A 17314-nucleotide genomic window follows, 5' to 3' on the forward strand; every position below is an offset into this window, starting at 1 on the left:
GTATCCTGATTTGAATCACCCATGTGCGAAAAGACATGTCTTTGATACAATCAGAAAATTTGAATATGTACTGGGTGTTGGATAATAATAAGGAATGATTGATTTCCTAAGAACTGATTATTTCTAATGTATCCTCATGAGTTAGAAAGGCATACTAAAGAAAATGTGGGGAATAAATGAAGTGATATTGGCCAAATTGCATTGTTCAGACCTCACTTAGAGGCTTATGGGAGTTCTGTGTAGTGTAGCTATTTCTACTCTTCCGTTTGTGAAAAATTGTCTAACAAAATTTAAAAATGAAAAAAAAAAAGTAAAAGGGTAGGTGTGCATAAGTTACATGCAAATGTAAACAGTGGTCCACTTTATACTTTGAATTTAACCCTGGCTGCTCTGCCCCTGCAACTTATTTTTAAAATGGACATGTTTCTTGGGCTGGGGCTGTAGCTCAGTGGTAGAGCCCTTGCCTTGCAGGTGTAGGGCCCTGGGTTCAATTCTCAGCATCACATAGAAATAGATCAATAAAATAAAGGCCCATTGGGGCTGGGGATGTGGCTCAAGCAGGTAGCGCACTCGCCTGGCGTGCGTGCGACCCGGGTTCGATCCTCAGGACCACATACCAACAAAGATGTTGTGTCCGCCGAGAACTAAAAAATAAATATTAAAAATTCTCTCACTCTTAAAAAAAAATTTAAAAAAAGGCCCATCAACAACTAAATATATATAAAACTTTTTTTTGGGGGGGGGGGCTGGGGATGTGGCTCAAGCGGTAGCGCGTTCCCCTGGCATGTGTGCGGCAGGGGTTCGATCCTCAGCACCACATACCAACAAAGATGTTGTGTCCCCCGAGAACTAAAAAATAAATATTAAAAAAAAATTCTCTCTTTCTCTCTCAATAAATAAATAAATAAATTGATTATATATTAAAAAAATAAAGGTATTGTGTCAACTACAACTAAAAACTATTTATTTAAAAAATATGGGGCTGGGGATGTGGCTCAAGCGGTAGCGCGCTCGCCTGGCATGCGTATGGCCTGGGTTGGATCCTCAGCACCACATACAAACAAAGATGTTGTGTCCCCCGAAAACTAAAAAATAAATATTAAAAAATTCTCTCTCACAACCAACAATAAAAAATTTATATATATATATATATATATATATATATATATATATATATATATAAAACCTTTAAAAATAAATAAATAATAAACAAATAAAGATATTGTGTCCACTTACAACTAAAAAATATTTAAGACAAAAATGGACATGTTTCTTTCTCTTCCTCTCTCCCTGCTCCTCCCTAATCTATATCAGGGGAAACAGGATTGCCTTTCTTCCCCATCCTAGGCAGAGTTATCTGTCCCTGAGTACACAGCCACTATAGAAAGGAAGTAATACTGACTTTGGGGATGGTACCAGAAGATCTCAAAAATTACTATCTCAAGTGAATTACAATTCTAGACTGAGAACACATGGAACTTCGCCTTTGAATTACCTTTTTTTTTTTTTTTTTTGAGTTGTTGATAGACCTTTATTTATTTTACATGATGCTGAGAATCAAACCCAGTGCCTCACACATGCCAGGCAAGTGCGCTACCACTGAGCCCCAGCCCCTGAGTCACTTTTTAAAAAGCTCTCTGTTCCTGCTGATTGGTAGAATCACAGCCTTTGTGACTGGAGTCCCCTGTCTTTTTTCTTCTTCTCAAAATTGCATCATTGTTATTGGATTGGCATATTTTATTTTTGGGGGTGCTGGAGATTGAACTCAAGGGTACTTGACCGCTGAGCCACATCCCCAGTCCCCCAGCCCTATTTTGTATTTTTTATTTAGAGATAGGGTCTCACTGAGTTGCTTAGTGCCTTGCTTTTGCTGAGGCTTTTTTTTTTTTTTTTTTTTTTTTTTTTTACTTTTTAGTTGTAGATGGACAAAATATCTTTATTTTTATGAGGTGCTGAGGATCAAACCAGGGCCTCATGCATATGAGGCAAGGAGGCAAGCACTCTACAACTGGGCTACAACCCCAGCCCCTGAGTCTGCGTTTGAACTTGGGATCCTCCTGAATCCGCCTCCCAAACTGCTGAAATTACAGGCATGAGCCACCACACCCAGCCCCCCCCCCCATTTTTTTTTTTTTTTAATTTTGAGACATTCTAACTAAATTGCTAAGGCTGGCCTTGAACTTGCAATCCTCCTTCCTCAGCCTCTGGTATTGTTTGGCTTATGCCACTATGCCAAGATTATTTATTTATTTAAAAAAAATTTTTTTTGCGGTGCTGGTCATTGAACCAAGGTCCTTGTACATTCAAGACAGAACTCTACCAACTGAGCTATATCCCCAGCTCCGACCAAATTTATTCTTTTTGTTTATTTTTTTTTTGAGGGGTACTGGGGATTGAACTCAGAAAGGCACTCAACCACCACCTAGCCTCATCCCCAGCCCTGTTTTGTATTTTACTTAGTGACTCGCCTTTGAGGAACCTGGCTTTGATCTTTGGATCCCCCAGTTTCGGCCTCCATGCTGCTGGTAGGTTTATTCTCTTTAATTTTTTTTTTGTTGTTGTTGTTGTTGTTGTTCTTGTAGATGGACATAATACTTTTATTTATTTTTTTATTTTTATGTGGTGCTGAGTATGGAACCTTTACATACTAGGCAAGCACTCTACCACTGAGCCACAACTCCAGCCCCTCCAGGTTCTTTATTTTGAGACAGTATCTCCTTAACTTGCTAGGAGGCTGAGGTTGTCCTGCAACTTGAAATCCTCTTGCCTCAGCCAGGCCGAGGCAAGAGGATTTCAAGTGTGTGTGTCGCCATGCTTAGGAAAATAATCAATTAGAGCTGAGGGTGATGGGTGGCACACACCTGTAAGCCCAGAACATTGGGGAGGCTGAGGCAGGAGGATCAGCCAAGACATTTTAGGAAGACCTTGTTTCAAAATAAAAATGAAAAATAAAAAAGTCAATTTAGTTAATTGACAAAAGTCAAGGCATTGCTATTTCATGACCATATTTTTCCTTCTGTTTTTAATAAGATCAAGTTTTGAGTCAAAATCTCCCAATCCCCTTCTGTTTATCTCGGTATCACGACTTGGGAGAATGAATTAATAAACTTTTTTTTTTTTTTTTTTAGAAATTAGAAGTTTATTAAAGGACAGCAGAAAAGACTTCTCCCAGAGGAAGAAGGGGAACCAAGAGGTGGAATCCCTAAACTTTTTTTTTTTTAAATTTTGAGATTGGGTATCTTTTGCTGGGGTTTTTCTTGAATTTGTGATCCTCCAGCCTTTTAACCTCATGAAAGAGGCTGGGATTATAGAAATGCAACACTACACAGGGCAAATTATGGAATCCTAAAAGAGCAAGCTAGTTACAATTTAATGTTGCATATTAATAAGAACAGAGGGCTGGGGTTGTGGCTCAGTGGTAGAGTGCTCAGCCTAGCATGCACGAGGCACTGGGTTTGATCCTCAGTACCACATAAATATAAAATAATGATATTGTGTCCACCTAAAACTAAAAAAAAAAAAAAAAAAAAAAGAATCTAGTGCAGAATGGAGGTGGAATGGTGTGAAAAGCAAGGAAAGAATTAATCTTTTTTCTTCAGTTGAAATTTTACTGTAAGGGGTGTTAGTTCATGAACAGCATTTTCCTTACTTCAGTAATGGTGACACCATTAAAGTCTTGGATTCCCTTGCTTGTGTAATGACTGCTGAAGAAGCTACAGTCATTATGGGCTGGGGATGTGGCTCAAGCAGTAGCGTGCTTGCCTGGCATGTGCGAGGCCCTGGGTTCCATCCTCAGCACCACGTACAAATAAAGATGTTGTGTCCGCCGAAAATTAAAAAAAAAAAATCTGGTACATATTGTATTCAGTGATTAAAAAAAAAAGCTACAGTCATCAAACATTTAGGGAGAAATTCAGATGCTTTAGTTAGTCTTGGTTTTGAGGCAGTACTGTACTGGTAATTCATTCTAACAATAAAAACTTAACTTCTCCGGTGGCTTCATCATCTACAAAGTGAATAAGACCATTGGCAAGGTCCAAGGCCAAATAACTAATAAAAATATTATGGTGACCTTTGCAGACATCAAGCACTGATTCAAGGAATACAACACTCAACTGGTTTCTCTTTGGTGTTGAGGAGGTTTTCCATTGCTCCCGACCCAGATATTGCTCAACGTTGTCATTTCTGACCTGGCACCCCCTATGAGTATTCACTTGTGACCTCCTCAAAACTTTATCTTAGCCGGAGTGCCCCTCAGAATAAAGATAATGATAAGAAAATTTTTAACATTTCTCTACTACGTCTTCAGCGCTCTCCTCTGACAATAATAATAATAATAATAATAATAATAATAATAATGTGTATTGGGAAAGAGAAGCAAGGAGGAGGGGTCGAGAGGGGAGTCCAACTCCGATTTGGGGAAATCCAGCTCGTGTTTTGCCTCTCGCTCAGCGGTGCAGGGTCCAGCGAAGGCAGAGCCCCAGCTTCACTCCCTGAGGTCTGTCCTGGGGAGACTCTGCTGCTCCGGGGGGCTGACCTGGCGGGGAGTGGCCGTGCAGTTAGCTCCGGCGCGGTTTTGCGCGCGCAGCCACTGGTCCCTCTGCTCCCGGGTCTGCCCCCCGGGACACCTTCTGCCCCGCCCCAGTCATGCAACTTTACCTGCCTCTCCTCTGGGGATCTTTTGGAAGCAGTTGCCCACCCCGGGTGCTCGGGCCCTGACCGTGATGGAAGGTAAGCGTTCACCAGGGGCCAGCCCGCACTCCTCGCGCCCTAGATGGCCCTAGACTCCAAAGTTTGTGGGTACCAGCTGAAATTGGTAAGTTTGCCCGAGGGCTGGTGCTGGCTTGGAGACCCGCGACACGCGCTGCCTTGGTATCCTGAGCCAGGCAGTGGTGAGCTGGGGCCAGGGCAGAGGGCAAGAGTGCGGGGAGTGGGGACTCCGACTCTGAGGCCTCAGAAGGGTGCTGGGGGCTGCTTTCTGCTTGGACTGGACATGGTCGGGGCTTGGCATCCGCTACTCCCGGGTAGCCTCCGAGGTAGGCCCCCTCCCCGGCGCAACCCCCCACTCCGGGAGCTCGGGGCGCTTTTGTTGAGGGTGGTAAACAATGCCCCCGGCGGAGAACCTTGCCGCCCGCCCCGGAGGCCCGGCCGCGCGCGGGGTGGGGGCAGCGGGGCCAACTGAGGCCCCGACCCTGGGGTCTACTGGGAATCGGGCAGCGGGGGCGGGGGGGAGGGCAAGTGTAGCCTCGGGGAGATCCCTGAACGAGCTGGAGACGGCAGAGCTAGCTTCTTGGGCAGGTCAGAGGTCCGGGAGCCTCTGGAGGAGGAGGAGAGGCAAGAGTTAGCGCAAGTCGAGAGTGGAGACCCGGGCTGTCCGGTGCTCTAGCGTCCCAGTAACGATAATTTTCCTCCCCATACTTCTTTAGCGGACAGATTGCTAAGGAAAACATTTTGGCATCTGCCTTCTGAGTGTTTCAGGGAGGGGACTTCAGGGGCGAGCTTTTTCGAATGGTGGCAATGAGGAATCTTGTTAGGGGTTGACCTGGAGCTGTGTGGACCAGGGAAGAAGGGTATTGGGGAAAGAAGATGCATATTGTCAAAAGACTTTCGAAAAACTCAATTTTTAAGAGCTTCTCTTGGTCGCCAATCGCACTGGCAATGCTTTCCCATTAGCCCTTACTCAGGCGGGATCCCGGAGCGGGCCCCGAGGGTGGGAGGTGCGCAGAGCTGGGTGCCTGGGACTGGCCGTGCAGCACGTGAGCGGGCCCTGTCCCCGCCCCAGGGCAGGGGGCCGCAGAGGCCGCCGTAAATTCTCGTGCCAAGACAGGGAAATTTTATTTTCAAACTCTCTTTTTCTTTATCTCTATCTCTCCGTTCCTCTCACTTCTTCCCTGTCTTCCACATCCCTGCTCGATTTCATCCTCTAGAACTACAGTTCATTTATCTGTACAAGAAGTGATCAGAAAATAACTCGCCGGCGCCAGTAACCTTTCCGGGTGAAATGGGTACACACGTTGGGCATTTTTGAAGCAGTAAATATCCTGTGTCGTAGATCATGCTCGAAGTGGGATTCTACCCGCCCCCCACGCCCTTCGTCCTCCCAAATTAACCAACCAGCATGCATAGGTCACTTAGTTGCCTTCCTCCCAGGTTCCACTCTATACTGTCTCATAGAAATAATAATCGGTTAAGGAAGAAATGTTTGGAACGTGCTGAAAGACCTTCCATTAAGGAAACATGCATCCAGAGCCTTGGGTCTGCTGTGAGCTGCGTGCTCCACCGGGATGGGTTGAAGGGAGGCGCTAGAGAGCAGCAATCTCAGATCCTTCTCTCAAGCCCCCCAATCTAGACGTAAAATAAAGGCATTGGTTTCATTAGGCCTCAGGATACTAAAGTCATATGACAAGCTAGAGCAAGGGTTATTTGGAGCAAATTATGAATTTATGACAGCATTTAAACCGGGATGGGGCGGTACACGTAGATGAGAAATGGGTACTTAAACAAGGGATGCTTGTAGATTATTATTTCCAAGACCCAAAAGACTGGAATTACATTATTTTGTTTTTTGTTTTATGGTGGGTTTTTGTTTGTTGGTTTGGTTTGGTCTGGTTTCTTTGTTTGCGTTTCCTGATTTTTACAGGTATTGGTTGCACAGGGTAAAATCAAAGTCCCTGCTTTTCCCAATTTAGGGATTCTAATTAGATTGTCAACCTCTCTGTCTTAAACTAAATTATGGTTTAAATTAAGAGTCAAGATGATATGGAACGCGGGATACAGTGTCCCTTTTTCTTTGCAAAGGTTGGCAGCCCTCACTTGCAACTCTAGGGCTACCACTTAACATTTTAATGAGTTAACTTTTTCTCTCAGTGCTGGTCTTCCAGAAGGGATGGGTCTGAGTTTGGATTTCCACTCTCCTTGCCCTTTGTTTCTCTCTCCCTCTCCAGCCTTCTTTATTTGGTCTGTCCCATCTCTCCCCCGCCTTCTTCAGTACATCTGTACCTTTCCTTCCCTGCACATTTAATTTCTTTCCCCACCTTTGCCCTACCTTTAGTCTTAGGCCTTTTGATCTAGTTATTTTATATATATGTATGTATATTTTCTAGCTTATTACCATAAATTTCTTTCCCTTCCTCAGTACTCAGTCATTTGACATTTCTTTTCCTTTCTTTTTAGACATTTTACTCCTTCTTACACTCTTTACTCTTCTTTATGTGCTTTATGTCTTTCTTGTCTTTGGAAGGGCCATTTTACCTCCATTTTAACCTTTCCCTTTCCTTTCCTTGGCCCTTTTTGGGTCCTCCCCCTCTCTCTCAGCAGGACAGCAGGGGTGTTTTACATATGGAAGGAGCTTTTGACTAAATCTGCTGGCAAGCTAGTGAGTCTCCCTGAACAGCCTTTCCCTGTGTGGGGCTCTCTCACACTTCCTGTGGTAGAAAACTATCTAGGAACAGCAAGCAGTCCCTGGCCTCCTCTTCCTTTCTGTGTAGAACTTAGTTTCTGGAGGAAACTGAGCCAGGTGGTGCTTTTAAAAAGAAAAGTTTGAAGTCTTGTTTTTCTCGGTCAAGTGCAAGAGACTTGAAGTCTATTCAGCTGAATGGAAGGACTGAAATCGGCACTTTTTTTTTTTTTTTTTTTTTGCAACTGGCTCTGTGTATGCAAATACCACTTTTTTGGCTACAGCTGGTAGTGGGAAGGATTGCAGTGTAATTTTAAATTGACATGCGGCTGGGTGGTTACATCAGTTCGGCCACTTCCTGCCCAGGAGACTTCTAGAGATCCAGAAAGGGGAGGGATGTGGGTAGAAGATTTTCTGTCATGATGCTGTCAGTATTGCAATTTGTAGACAACCCATAGGGCTTAGGAAGGCAGTCTTTCATTTTATAGGCAAGGTGATTATTTTAATAATTGTAAGAAAAGGTTCCTTTTAGGGACAGACTTTTTGATATTTAAATTAGCAAATTTATTGTGAATTATTTTTGCTTCAAGCAAAAAGAATGTAGCTCCAGAATGGCTACAGAAAGACTTTCATCACTTAATAAGTTCAAATAATATTGAGGGGACATTCTATTTGTTGAGTAGTTTGGTTAGGTAAGTTTAAATTAATTATGTGCAAATAATTAGCTGCACACAGTTGCACAACCCTCCAATTCCAGTGACTCAGGAGGCTGAGGCAGGAGGAACACAAATTTGAGGCCTCTCAGCAACTTAATGAGACTGTCTCAAAATAAAAAATAAAATGGGTTTGGCACTGTGGCACACTGCCCTAATTTCAGGGGCTAGGGAGACTCAGACAGGAGGATCTTTTTTTTTTTTTTTTTTTAAACAGAGAGAATTTTAATATTTATTTTTTTATTTTTTTCGGCGGACACAACATCTTTGTTTGTATGTGGTGCTGAGGCTCGAACCCGTGTCGCACTGCATGCCAGGCGAGCGCGCTACCGCTTGAGCCACATCCCCAGCCCAGCCTGGGAGGATCTTAAGTTCAAAGTCAGCCTCAACAATGGTGAGGTGCTAAGCAACTTGGTGAGACCTGTCTCTAAATAAAATACAAAAAAAATACGGCTGGGGATGTGGCTCAATGGTACAGTACCCTTGAGTTCACTATCTCCAGTACCAAAGGAAAAAAGGACTGGGCATTTTAGCCGAGTGGTAAAAACACTCCTGGGCTTAATCCCCAGTACAAAATATATGTAGCAGACGTTTTTTCTTTGTTGTAGATGGACACAAAACAATGCCTTTATTTTTATGTGGTGCGGAGAATCGAACCCGAATGGCGCCCCTGCTACGCGAGCGCTCTAAACCACAATCCCACTAAGCCACAATCCCAGCCCTATAGCAGACTCTTATATAAGCCGTGGTTATCATGATCACCCAGGGCCTGCTGTGGCTAGTTCTCTACTCTGTCTTATAAGTACTTCCAGCTAATCCATTGGAGCACTGAAGCTTCTCCACTCTGTCCTTAATCTTTTATTCTCTATTTTTGGCTAATATTGTCTTTTTATGTCTCAAAGTATGAACTGGCCACTTATTTCTTATTATTTTTCTTATTATTTAAATCCCTGGTATCAGGGATTGAACTCCAGGGCACTTGACCACTGAGCCACATCCCCAGCCCTCTTTTGTGTTTTATTTAGACAGGGTCTCACTGACTTGCTTATTGCTTCAGTTTTGCTGAGGCTGGCTTTGAACTCACTCAGGATCCTCCTGTTGCACTCAGCCATTAGAATTACAGGCCTTTGCCACTGTGCCAGGTCTCTTTTTATTATTTATTTATTGATTAGATTTTTTTTTTTAGTTGTTGATGGATCTTTATTTTTATTTATTGGTATGTGGTGCTGAGAATTGAACCCAGTGTTTCACACATGCTAGGCAAGCTCTCTTCCACAGAGCTACAACTCCAGCCCCTATTGATTAGATTTTTAAGGACCCAGGTGGATCAACCACTGAGCCACATCTCAAACTCTTTACTTTTTATTTATTTTTGGTACCAGGAATGGAATCCAGGGGCACTTAACCTCCGAGGCACATTCCAGCACTTTTTTTTTTTTTTTTTGGTACCAGGGATTGAACTCAGGGGCACTTCACTACTGAGCCACATTCCAGCACTATTTTTTATTTTATTTAGAGACAGAGTCTCACTGAGTTGCTTAGTGCCTCTCTGTTGCTGAGGCTGGCTTTGAACTCACAATCCTCCTGTCTCACTCAGCCTCCCAAGCCATTGGAATTACAGGCCTTTGCCACTGCGCCAGGTCTTTTTATTATTTATTTATTGATTAGATTTTTAAATTTGTTGTTTTAAGATATACATGACAGTAGAGTGTATTTTGACATCATACATATATGGAGTATTTTTTTATTTTAAGACAGGTTCTCACAAAATTGCTTAGGCTTAAGCTGTTGAGACTGACTTTGAACTAGCTATTCCCTTGCCTCAGCTTCTCTAGCTGCTGGGATTACAGGCCTGAGCCACCACGCCTGGCAAGAATAGGTTTTTGTTTTGTTTTTCCCTTCCAGGAAAATAGGAACTCACAGAATGGTGTCTATTAATTGCATATAGTTCCCCACATTGGGTCCAGTATGTGCATTTAACAACAGGGTCACCAGTCATATTTTCTGCTCAGGTTATGTTTTCATGAAGCTATCCTGTAGCACTGAGACTCTTGAAAATCTTCTAGGTTAGAATAAAACTGCTTTTGAGAAATACTGAAACATCAGTTTTCATTAGAAATTAAAAAATGAAGCCAGGAGTGGTGGTGCATGCCCTGAATCCCAGTGGCTCAGGAGGCTGAGGCAGAATGATTGAAAGTTCAAAGCCAGCCTCAGCAAAAGCAAGGCACTAAGCCACTCAGTGAGACCTTGTCTCTAAATAAAATACAAAACAGGGCTGGGGATGTGACTCTGTGGGCAAGTGCCCCTGACTTTAATCCCTGATACCAAACAACTGATAGGGTTTAGGAAGTCAGTCTTAAATAAGTAAAAAATGAAAATGGAGTTATGAAAGAGTAGAGAAAAAACGATATGACTATTAGAAATAGTCATTAGCTTGGGAGTGTAGTTCAGGACTGATCTGGGGTTGTGGCTCAGTGGTACAGCATTTGCCTAGCATGTGTAAGGCATGGATTCAATTCTCAGCACCACATAAAAATAAATAAAGAGATGTTTTAGTTCATCAGGGTGGTGGGGTCTGGAAATACTCTTGTATTTTTACTTTTTGTGTGTGTGTGTGTTGGGTATTTAACGCAGGGCCTTCAGCATGCTAGGCAAGTGCTCAACCACTGAGCTACACTCCTGAGCTAATTTACCTGTTTGTATGGGTTAAACAGTATATAATAAATAAATCACTAAAAGTGATACATTTAATAATGTTTGTAAATTAAAAGTGAAATTTAACTTCGGGGGCTCTGTGGGGATAATTCCATATTTAATTATGAACGTATTTTATAGAATGGAGAACATTGTCTTTTTTTTTCCCCTCTGAAAATTTCAAGGAAGGCTTACTGTCCTACCCTAAAGAGTTCAGCCCCTCAGACACCTTAGTTTATCACAAAAGAAGGTTGCATTTCATAGTGGTGCTAAAATTAAGGAACCCTCATTTTTTAAAGAGTCCACATCTTCCAATCCATGTTGCTCTTACCTTTTCTATTTCCTTGGCAGACTTTTTTTTTTTTTTAAGAGGTAAGGTTTGATTAGTAAATCAATTCTTAATTATAAGTCTGAATTTCTAAGACTCTTGAATAGAAGATAGCGGAGACAAACAATTTATAAACTGCTTTCACTAACAGATCCCAGGACACCAGATTACATACGTAAATTTGAATTTTCATGGCTGAGTACAATACCTAGATTATATGCTTATAATAATTCTTTAGTATTGCAATTAAAAAAAAATTTTTAGTTGTAGATGAACACAATACCTTTCTTCCTCCCTTTCTTCCTTTCTTTCTTCCTTTCTTTCTCTCTTCCTCTCTTCCTCTCTTTCTCTTTCTTTTTTACATGTAGTGCTGGGGATCCAACCCAGTGCCTCATGCATGCTAGGCAACCGCTCTCCCACTGAACCACAACCCCAGCCCAGCATTGCAATCTTAATACAGAAGATGAAGCATATTTCCAGTGATATACGTTTCTAAAAATTGTCCAGGCATGGTGGCACACTGTAATCCTAGCAGTTTGGGAGGCTGGGGCAGGAGGATTGCAAGTTTAAAGTCAGTCTCAGCAACTTAGTGAGGCCATCAGCAATTGACCAAAACCCTGTCTCAAAATAAAGTATAAAAAGGGCTGAGGATGTGGCTCTGTTGTTATGTGCTCTTGGGTTCAGTATCTGGCACTACCCCTCAGAAACAAATAGTTTCTAGAGATTGGAATGGATTGTTTTTCATAATAAGAAAGCATTCTTAGAAAGATATTGTTAACTTTCTGGAAAATGAAATTGGAATGCCTTTGGATTTTTAGTTTTCTTCTTTTTGGTACTGGGGATTGAACCCAGGAAAGCTTTACCACTGACCTACATCCTCATCTCTTTTTATTCTTTATTTTGAGACAACATCTTGCTAAATCACCTCTAATTTGTGACTCTTCTGCCTGGATTATAGGCATGTGGAATTTCTCATATTGTGGCCAATCAATTGGGAAAGATATTTGAGAAATCAGAGGCATCAGGGAATTGATTTAATTATGACACAGAGATACTTCTTCTGGTCTTTAAAGTACTTGGTCTTTTTTTTTTTTTTTTTTTTTTTTAAAAGAGAGAGTGATAGAGGGGGAGAGAGAGAGAGAGAGAATTTTTTAATATTTATTTTTTAGTTCTCGGGGGACACAACATCTTTGTTGGTATGTGGTGCTGAGGATCGAACCCAGGCCGCACGCATGCCAGGCGAGTGCGCTACCGCTTGAGCCACATCCCCAGCCCTAAAGTACTTGGTCTTTACTTTATAATCCTTCATCTTTTTCCTTTCCTGGAGATTGAATCCAGGGCCGCACACCTGCTAGGCAAGCTTTAAGCCACATCTCCAGCCCCTAGTAATTTTCTGAACTGAAAATGGCCCAGGTGTGTCTACTTGCAAAGTTTATTTTCCTAACCTACCTCCCACCTTTCCCATCTCTCAACCTCTCATCACAAGTGGGTTTTCCCCTGTAGGAGCCCACTGAGACCTCACAACAACCTAATTTCAGATGAAGAAATATGGACTTAATTAAGGGGTCTGCTGAAAGGCACATAGCCAGTGACAGATTCACGTGTAAACTTGTTTTTTTTTTTTTCTATATGGAATTAAACCTAGAGGTGATTAACTAGTGAGCCACATCTCCAGCCCTTTCTTAAAATTTTTATTTTATTTATTTTATTGGGTACTAGGGATTGAACTCAGGGACACTCAACCACTGAGCCACATCCCCAGCCCAATTTTTGTATTTTATTGGAGACAGGGTCTCACTGAGTGGCTTAGCACCTCACTGAGGCTGGCTTTGAACTTTTTTTTAAATATTTATTTATTTTTTTTTAAAGAGAGAGAGAATTTTTTTTAATAAATTTTTTTAAAATTTTTAATATATTTTTTTTTTTAGTTCTCAGCAGACACAACATCTTTGTTTGTATGTGGTGCTGAGGATCCAACCTGGGCCGCACGCATGCCAGGCGAGCGCGCTACCGCTTGAGCCACATCCCCAGCCCCTTAATATTTATTTTTTAGTTTTAGGTGGACACAATATCTTCATTCTATTTCTATGTGGTGTTGAGGATCGAACCCAGCGCCCTGCTCATGCCAGGCGAGCACGCTACCGCTTGAACCACATCCCCAGCCTTTGTTTTGCTTTGTTGTAGTTGGACACAATACTTTGATTGATTGATTGATTGTGCCCGCACCTCGCACATGCTAGGAAAGCGCTCTGCCGACCAGCCACAATCCCAGCCTGGCTTTGAACTCTTGATCCTCCTGCTTCAGCCTCCAGAGTTGCTGGGATTGCAGGCATGTGTCACCACACCCAGCACATATAAAGCTTTCTGGAACTATCTGCAGTCAATAAATCAACCAGTGGGTCTTAGGATTTCCTGGGTCAGATCTATGAACCCAAAAATAAAACAAAATTTGAGGATGATAAAGGACTATCCATGGGCTGGGGATGTGGCTCAAGCGGTAGGCACTTGCCTGGCATGCTTGTGGCCCCGGTTCGATCCTCAGCACCACATACCAACAAAGATGTTGTGTCCGCCGAAAACTAAACAATAAATATTAAAATTCTCTCTCTCTCTCTCTCTCTCTCTCTCTCTCTCTTAAAAAAAAGGACTATCCACTTTTTCCTTTATTCCTTGTAATAATATTTAAAAATAAACCTACTGTTTTGGTTCCTTGGTTGTTTGCTGTGCTATGCGCTAACCCCACCCTGCAAGCCTTGCCTGCTTGGCATGTGCTCTACCACTGAGCTACATTCCCAGTCCCTTTTATTTATTATTTATTTTACTTTTTGGTACTGGAGAGGAAACCCAGGGCCACTTTACCACAAAGCCACTTCCTAGCCCTTTGTATTGTTACCTTGAAATAGAATATCACTAAGTAGTTTAGGGTCTTGTTAAATTCCTGCGGCTGCCCTTGAATTTGCCATCCCACTGCCTCAGCCTCTTGAGTTGCTGGGATTACAGGTGTGAACCATGGCGCCTGACCCCATTTTGTATTTTTATTTAGAAACAGGGTCTCACTGAGTTGCTTAGTGCCCCAACTCTTGCTGAAGCTGGCTTTGAATTCGCGATCCTCCTCAGTCTTCTGAGGCTCTTGCACCCCACTTATTTATTTATTTACATGTGGTGCTGAGAATCGAACCCAGTGCCAGACCAGTCTCTACTATAACCCCAGCCCCTGTTGTCATGCTTTTGATTCTGTGATCTTTAGAAACACTGTGGATATATTAATATGATGAGTTTCCTCTTTGGCCATAGGTCATTTTTTGGCACTGGAGGTTGAACCCAGGGGCACTTTACCACTGGGTTACATTACTGAGGCTGGCTTCAAATGTTCAGTTGTTCAATCCTCCTGCTTTAGCCTCCTGATTCATTAGGATTACAGGTACACAAAATTTCATGCCCTTCCGTGTTTTGGTTTTGTTGTGACATGGTCTCACCTTTGTTTCCCAGGCTGGTCTCCAACTCCTAAGGCTCATGGGATCCTTCCACTTCAGCCTCCAGAGTAACTTGGAACCTCGGGTGCTTGCTTCAGTGCTCAGCTTCATTGCTTGGTCTTATTATTTATTTATTTTTAGAGAGAGAGAGAGAGAGAATTTTATTTTATTTTATTTTTTTTAAAGAGAGAGAGAGACAATTTATTAATATTTATTTTTTAGTTCTCAGCGGACACAACATCTTTGTTTGTATGTGGTGCTGAGGATCGAACCCAGGCCGCACGCATGCCAGGCGAGCGCGCTACCGCTTGAGCCACATCCCCAGCCCTCCTTGGTCTTATTTTGAATCAGGGCAAACAATCTGAGATACAAAGAAAATTGATGATGGCTCTTGGTTAACCCTTTTCCCTTTCTCCTCTCTTGCTTTCTTTAAAATAATATTTGCTTGCTTTGTATGTTTCATTGTTCTAATCTCATTTTCTTCTTATTTTCAATTTCCTTGCACAGGCATTCATCATGAGACTTTTGGTACCCTTGGAGGAGGGGATTTTAGAACCAGCATTCTTTGGATTAAGTTGGGTGAAAGAGAAAAGAGGGACATCATTTCTGAGTGGGGGCAGGGCCCACCACAATCCCTTCTTTACACATAGTAGGTACTCAATAGATCTTTGTTGGACCTGTGAGTCTTATTTGTATCCTGATTTGCTAATACTAACTCTTTGAGATTTTGTGCTATTTGTTTGCATGTGAATAGCTCAAAACTTGTGGGTTGTAATTAGAACACAGTGTTAATAGTGGATCCCCAATGAGTCTGTTTCTTAGTTTATGTTAGTCTCTTTTCCTCTCGCTTTACCAGATTTGCTTTGGAACATGTGCACCTGTGCCTGTGTTGGGATGTGCTCAGGAAAGAGTAAGAGGTTTGTGTGTGAGAGAGAGTGTGTGTGAAAGAGAATGAGAGAGGTAGAGAGGGAAAATGTGGTGTCTGGCATCTAACCCAGGGCTTCACTTATGCTATCAAAGTGCTACATTTATAGCCTCCAAGCTATATTTACCCTGTCTGAGAGACAATTTTATTTTTCAAAGTACTGGGTATTGAACCAGGAGTGTTCTACCACTGAGCTACATTCCTAGCCTTTTTTATTTAATCAAAACAAATTTATTTGTTCTTTTTAGTTTTATATAACAGTAGAATGTTTTGACATATCATATAAACATGGAGCATAACTTCCCATTCTTGTGGTTGGTTGTACATGATGTGGAATTACACTGGTTGTATATTCATATGTGAACATAGGAAAATTATGTCTGATTCATTCTGTCTTTCCCATTCCCATCCCCACTCCCTTCTTCCCATTCCCCACTGTCCAACCTTCATTTCCCCGAACCCCTCATTGTGAGTCAGCATCCTCATTTGGCTTTGATTTTGGGTAAATCTGTTTATTTCACTTAAATCTGTTTATTTCACTTAGGATGGTAGTCTCAAGTTCTATCCATTTACCCGAAAGTGCCATAATTTCATGCTTCTTTATGGTTGGGTAATATTCCATTGTGTATATGTGCCACAAACTTTTTATTTTGAGACAGGGTCTTGGTAAGTTGCCGAGGCTGGCCTTGAACCTACAATTTTTATGCTTCAGCCTTATTGGGATTACAGGTGTGCACTACTATGCCCAGCATAAGAGGTTTTTTTTTTTTTTTTTTGGGTGGGGAATACCGGGGAATGAACTCAGGGGCACTTGACTACTGAGCCACATCTCTAGCCCTATTTTATATTTTATTGAGAGACAGGGTTTCATTGAGTTGCTTAGTGCCTCATCATTGCTGAGGCTGGCTTTGAACTCAGCGGTCTTCCTGCTTCAGTCTCCTGAGCAGCTGGCAAGAGGTTTTTGGTTTATTTTTTGGTACCAGGGATTGAACCCAAGGGCACTTCCTCCTTGCTAAATTGCTGAGCTAGCTTTGAATTTGCAATCCTCCTGTCTCAGCTTCCCAAACCAATGGGATTGTAAGTACCCAGTTTAGGGATAAATTTTAAAGTATCCAAATGGGATTTAAAGGTATAAATGAGGGGCTGGGAATGTGGCTCAAGCAGTAGCACGCTCGTCTGGCATGCGTGCGGCCCGGGTTCGATTCTCGGCACCACATAAGAACAAAGATGTTGTGTCCACCGAAAACTAAAAGATAAATATTAAAAAATTCTCTCTCTCTCTGTCTCTATCACTCTCTCTTTAAAAAAAATAAAAATAAAGGTATAAATGACATGTAACTACTAGTGTGATTATCTTATTTAAAGAACTTCATCAACTTTTATCAGTTGTCATAGTAACTAAAGGAGCATTGTGAATTCAAGGTTTAAAGAAGCCCTTGAGGGGCTGGGGATATAACTCAGTTGGTAGAGTGCTTGTCTCACAAGCACAAGGCCCTGGGTTCAATCCCCAGCGCGCGCACACACACACACACACACACACACACACAAAAAAAAAAGATTCCTTTGGTCTATAGTAGATTGCTTGACTAGCACGTGCATGCCCTGGGTTCCCTCCTCTGGGTTTGATGCCTAGTACCCACCACACAACCACACACACCAAAGAATTCCTTAGTATATTTTTGTGTATGTCTATTATACTTCTCTTTGGAAGTAAACATTTTCTCAGTTCCTCAGTTTCAAATAATAGTAAATATTCTATTTCAAATGAGAACGACTTACAATATT

At 42.1% G+C, this 17314-nt stretch overlaps 1 protein-coding gene across 4 annotated transcripts in view; it reads left to right on the forward strand.

The window, feature by feature from the left end:
- The first annotated feature begins 4515 nt into the window (after positions 1-4515).
- The window catches only part of TET1 (tet methylcytosine dioxygenase 1), a 117521-nt gene continuing 104722 nt past the window's right edge, over positions 4516-17314 (forward strand). For 3 of the 4 annotated variants that reach the window (XM_081267099.1, XM_081267101.1, XM_081267102.1), the window contains exon 1: positions 4516-4731. The gene's annotated coding sequence lies outside the window, so the exon portion shown is untranslated. Of the gene's footprint in view, positions 4732-4958; positions 5037-17314 lie in introns of those variants that run through there. The other variant, XM_081267100.1, reaches the window with a different exon arrangement.

This window comes from Spermophilus citellus (assembly GCF_964194105.1).
Source record: "Spermophilus citellus genome assembly, chromosome: 15".
Lineage (NCBI taxonomy): Eukaryota > Metazoa > Chordata > Mammalia > Rodentia > Sciuridae > Spermophilus > Spermophilus citellus.